General features: G+C 35.0%; 1 protein-coding gene across 1 annotated transcript in view; it reads right to left on the reverse strand.

Moving 5' to 3' along the window:
- LOC134228023 (protein Red) overlaps window positions 1-5,279 on the reverse strand; it is a 78,645-nt gene extending 73,366 nt beyond the window's left edge. Inside the window, exon 1 of the mRNA XM_062709787.1 lies at window positions 5,180-5,279. The gene's annotated coding sequence lies outside the window, so the exon portion shown is untranslated. The remainder of the gene's footprint in view (window positions 1-5,179) is intronic.
- Between the last annotated feature and the right edge of the window lie 721 nt (window positions 5,280-6,000).

The raw sequence follows: 6,000 nt of genomic DNA on the forward strand, positions 1-6,000 counted from the left end.
ATAAATCAAGATTTTTTGTCTTGAACAAGTCAATTAATTTATGATATTTGCAATCAAATGAATATTGGGCTCTGATTCGACCGTACTTCAGGCAATGCAGTATAACGTGGTCACTGGTGTCGGGTTCGTCACAAAGGTCACAGTTCTCATCTTGAATTATTTTCATTTTAGCTTTCCAATAGTTCGACAGATTATGTCCCGATATTAGTCTATTTAGCAGTCTTGTTTGTTCGTTCGATAATTGTTTGTTAAAAAACCATGCCTCCGCCTGAATTTCATTTTGGAATTCGAAAAAATACTTTCCCTTTTCAAGTGCATATTCCTTATACCAGTTACTACTATTTGTGATAAGAATATTTTTAAATTTCCAATAAGCATCTTTGAGCAATATTTGATTGGACTTGGTCTTAGTATCTGTTAGACTATGTTTAGCTAATGTATCAGCGGTTTCATTTCCTGAAATTTGCACATGACTGGGGATCCATTGAAGAGTAGTTTTCCAATGAATAGCCCTTTTTATAATTTCAACGACTATTTGGGGTGCTGATAGTGAATTTAAAGCTTCTTGTAATATCTGACACGCGGTTCTAGAATCAGTATAAATAACAGCAAAATGAATCTCTTGTTCTTCTATAATGTTAAGTGCTTCGCTAATTGCAATTAACTCAGCAGTTGCTATACTAGTTTCAGTTTGCAATTTATAAAAATGTTTTGATTTAGTATGTTCTACGTAAATTCCGATTCCACAACTTGCCTGATCTTTAGATGCATCAGTAAATACTGAGGCCTATTTCTAAATTTACCATTCATGACACATAGTGCTGCCTGCTTCAAATGCACGGGGTTTGTATTTCGTTTGGATGAACAAATATTGTCTAATGTGGGGTAAATCTCTAACAACCTGTCCTGAATCTTAATGTTAATGGGTATACATGGTGATATCAATTCAAAAATGTGTCTGTACTTAGTAAATATATTTTCTATATACGTCAATTTTTCAGTATCAACATCCGTGGGTAGAGAATTAAATTGCTTCATTATTATACTATTTTGATGAACTATTCTAGCTACTTCTTTAGATGCAACAAACTCATGTCTTAGTGGTATAGGTTGTTGTGCACTAATAGCCATTAAAGTATTTAATGGCGTTGTTTTAGTACACCCTGTTATTTTCCTCAAGCATGTATTATTAACTGTTTCTAAAATTTTTTTGTTTGTTTTTTTACTATTGTTAAAGACGGATGCTCCGTATTCTATAATGCTTCTAAAAATTGACTTGTAAATAGTGATCATAGTTTGTGGGTGAGCTCCAAATTTCATGTTGTTCAAAACTTTTATCATATTTAGTCGATCAGTAACTTTTGTCTTGGTATTTTTTATGTGAACTCCAAAGCTCAAATATTTATCCAAAGTTAAACCTAAGTACGTGTGTATTCTTACATTTTCTATATTTATATTGTCAATAGTAATGTTAATTAGATTATTAGAATTTTGGAATAAAATTAATTTAGTTTTTTCAGGATTAATTTTAAAGTTCAGCTCGCTCATTTTTAAGCAAAAATTATCAACAACTGTTTGCATTCTACTATTTAAGTTTTCTATGTTCCTAGCCCTTACTATGATACCAAAATCATCCGCAAATTGAACTAGTACAACTTCTGTGTCTTCATTATTGTGCAGATTGGATGTGTAAATATTAAATAAAGTTGGGGAGAGGACGTCACCCTGGGGTAAACCATTGCTTACGAATTTCTCAATCTTCCCACTTTTCGTATTGAATATTATTTTTCTGTTTTTGAGGAATTGGGAAACCCACGAACTAAGCTCTCCCGGAAAATAATAGTTTTGCATGATATTGATAAGCTTGTCTGTGATTACAGCATTGAATGCATTTGATAAGTCTAGAAATATACAAGCTGTTACGAAATTCTGCCTCTTATTTTGTTTGACTGTATTTACTAAAAATTTGTACAAGTTATAGTAGATGAATTTTTGCGAAAACCAAATGAAGTTTCAGGTATTATTTTGTTTTGGAAAATGTGACTTTGGATTTTCTCTAATACGGCACTATTAGTAATTTTGGTCAAAGTGGGAACTAAGGATATTGGGCGTTTACCATCTATTGTGCTTTGGTTTTTACCTGGTTTGGGAATAGCTACTATTGTTATTGTTTTAAGTGACATGGGTAAATAACAATCTTTCCAAATTTCATTTAAAAGTTTCACTATATTGATTTTTGTTCCATTTTTAAAACTTTTGAGTAATTCGTAAGAAATTTTATCTTCCCCAGGGCTTGACTTTTTCTTATTATTTAAAATTTCATTAAACTTTTCTAAGCTTAAAATGTTATAATTTATTGTAAATTGATCGTCTGTTAAATTTATTGGGTCGTTATGGCCAAAATGCTTATTTAAAAATGTTTTTGCCATGTCCTCGTTTTCAAAAAGAATGTTATTAGTTGGAGCTTTTTTGCTTTTTCCGCTTAATCTGTTTATTTTCTGCCACAATTCTGACGAGCTCATTTGGGGGTTAATTTCCTCAACAAATTTTTTGAAGTTTTCTGTTTTTGACTCTTTTTTCAGTTTATTGAAAACAGCCTGTTTCTTTTTTAAATCAATCAAATTCTCCACACTAGATGTTCTGTTAAAAATTGATCGTGCCTGATTTTTTTCGAGCCAAGCGTTTTCAACATCTATTGACCACCAGTATTTTGGGGTAAACTTATTTATTTTTCTATTTTCTTCGAAAATGGCCAAAACTATTTTTTGCAATTCTTCTATTGAGTTAAACTCTTCTGGTGAGATTTGACCTACTTTCTGACTAATTTTTTTGTGGTTATAAAAGTAGCGGGGCCTAGATATTTGAGTATCGCGTTGAAAAGAGAATTCTATTAATAAATGATGACTTCCAATACTGTGTTGTAATGTTTTCCAAATCAATGAATTGTGAATATTGGCAGTACATAAGGTTAGGTCTATTGCTGTGGCTTTTCTATTTAACTGAATGGGAACGAATGTTTTAGATTGATCATTTAATAGTATCATGTTGCTGTTATTTATAATATCCAATATAATTTCTCCTTTCGAGTCTTGGTAGTCATTACCCCAGACTGAGGAATGAGCATTAAAATCCCCTCCTATCACTACTTTAGTAAAGTTCGCTAAACAATGGAAAATAGATTTCAAATCAGTTTCTAGTAAATTATTTGGGATTTGTGGAGCGATATATACTGACACCATGACCAAATCCAAGCAAATCAACCTAACCATGACTAACTGTATAAATTCAGAGGTAGGTGGAGTGTCTATTTCTACATATGCTAAATCTTGTCTAAGGTATATTGCACTTCCTCCATAGTTATCGTTTCTTGATTTTAAAAACTTATTATACCCGGTTATATTATATTTATTAGTACCTTCTAAAGATGTTTGAGTCCATGTTTCGGATAAAAATGCGGCGGCATAGCTTTTGTCCAACAATGTACGTTGCAGTTCGTCTTTGTTTTTCGCAACACTTTGTATATTGCATTGCACAAAGTCCAGTTTATCAGTGATTGCTGTGAAGAGAAAAAAAAAATATTTTTTATAAAAGTTGAACTGCATTTACATTATATAATCATCAATTTTAAAAACTTTTTCGATATATCTTTGATTTTTCGCGACCAAGCTCTGTTATTTCAGGGATTTGCATGAGAGCTGAGTAGAAGCTCACGGCATTTGTCATTGCATTCCGGTTGGCACCGTCTTCGGCTTTCTTATACGCTTCGGCTAACGCTGTTTCCCACTTTTCTTTCTCGGTTACTGCTTCTGTGTTCTTCAATCCGGTTCCGTTGTTCTGGCTTGTACCTGGCCGTCGTTCAATCCGCATTCTTTTTCCAGTTGTGCTTTCATTGCTTTCCACCGGTGTAACTTTGCTGACTGTTGCCTTGTTTACCGTTGTGCTTTCATCTCTTGCTTCCATTGCTCTCTTTGTGTATCTTCCTGCTGTTGTTTTTGCGTAGCTTTCCTTGATCACTGGGAATTCTGAATAATTCGCCAGTAAGTCATACGAATTATGCACTGGTACTGGTGCCACCAGTTCCCTAGCTTCCACGTACGTGATACACTTCTTGGCCATCATCGCGTTGATGCTTGCTTGTCGCATACGTTCGGGGCAGTTTGGGTCCGTTGTCTGATGACTGCTTGACCTGCAGTGGAAACATTTGATCTCCTCGTTGCAGTTTCGGAAAAACTCGTCCTCAGGTGAATGTATTTTTGCGCATTTTTCACACCTTTTCCGTCCCTTGCAGTTGATTGCTTTGTGGTTGAACCTGTGGCAGTTTATGCAAAACTCCACTTTTCGAATGAATGGATTAATTTTGCACGATGATCCAAGCACTCTCACTTTTTCTGGTAGGGTTTTTGATCGAAATGTCACACTCACTCTGTTGCTTGGTTGTCTCAATCCATCCACGAAACGAGATAGTCGAAATACACTCATCACCGGAGCTGGACTTTCAATGTCGTTTAGGATTTCGTCTTCCGTGATGTCCGTTGGGATTCCTGCTAATACACCTGATATGCACACAAGATGCCGTGGGATGTACGCCTTGTATCCTGCTTCCAGTAGATTTTCATCGTCCACCATTGCATTTGCCGCTGTCATAAAGCTCATAAAAACGATAATTTTATTCCTGCCGAGATATTTCATCTCCGTCACGCTTCGTCGATATTTGTCCAGCTTCCTTAACCATGCTCCCAGTGTGAACTTGTTAATTTTGTTTGTCTTGTCCGTCAATTCCACATAAACACGATACGGTCCATGGTCACTTTTCGTGTACAGATACTTCTGCTGCACCGTTGTTCCATTTCCATGTATTCCGTCGCTTGTCGTTGCGTGTTTGTGAGCATTTTCCTCCATTTTGTTTTTCTTCTTTGTTCCCGGATCCGGAGGCTTACCGCCTCCGCCTCCTTCCGCCATCTTGAAACGCCGAAAAACCGCTGATCACACTTTTGATTTCTCTCTTCTCTATATATTCTTCTGATTAATTCACTAGGCCTTTTATTCGTATTTACTAGCTAGGTTTTATTAAACGACCAAAAAACTTCCAAACTATTTTTATCACCACTCTTAAACTCGCACCAAAAGATTTTTGCAACCTCTCGTTACAACGTTCTCGAACGGAATGTGTGCACAACACCTCAGCAGTCAGCACAACACCAAACAAAACAAACATTTTTTGACAACATTATCGCGAGCTCTTTCACTGTGAACAAAAGTATGAAGCATTCACCGCTTTGCACGCTTAAAGTAAATTACACATCGCATGAATAATTTTCACACATGACGATGATGACACGAGAGAATAGCAATCTGTGTGAAAATTATGTGTAAGACATGCACAGTCGCTGTGTAATGTCTTTTATTCTTTTAATATGTGTAAGAAACTTTGCTTCAAACTGTCAAGTCCATTTTGATCGCCATGATGGCGGTTGCGTCCGGCATGCATCGCAACGAAAATTACTTTTTCTGAGGATTTTCGTCATGTTTCGATACGATACAACTAAAATGTGCGACTATAAGCATCACACTTTAGTTTGGTCATATAGAAACAAATGGGGACTCCTCTGAAATAGTATAAAAATGTAGCGAAAATTTTCAATTTACATGAAAAAATATAATTGAGGTTAGGTCTGTGAGGTGTATACCAGCCTTATTGCATCAGTTTCCTATCTACACTCTGGAAAAAATGTATACTAAATAGATTAAAAGTCATTCTAAATGGCTATTCGCCTGGTTGACCCCAAATTCGTATTCGTTCCAAAAATACTGTGTTAGTATAACTTTGAAAAAATCGTTCGCTAGTATAGGTAGGCTTTATACTTTGTTTAGTTTATTTTGGATTTGTGTATGTTTTCTAGGTTATGATAGTTTGTTATTGTTTTTTTTTTCTTCTAAAAGATAAAATAAGAATGTTTATTATTTTTATTAAAGTTTATTCAAATGCTGTATGACCACTTA

This window comes from Armigeres subalbatus, chromosome 3, assembly GCF_024139115.2.
Source record: "Armigeres subalbatus isolate Guangzhou_Male chromosome 3, GZ_Asu_2, whole genome shotgun sequence".
Lineage (NCBI taxonomy): Eukaryota > Metazoa > Arthropoda > Insecta > Diptera > Culicidae > Armigeres > Armigeres subalbatus.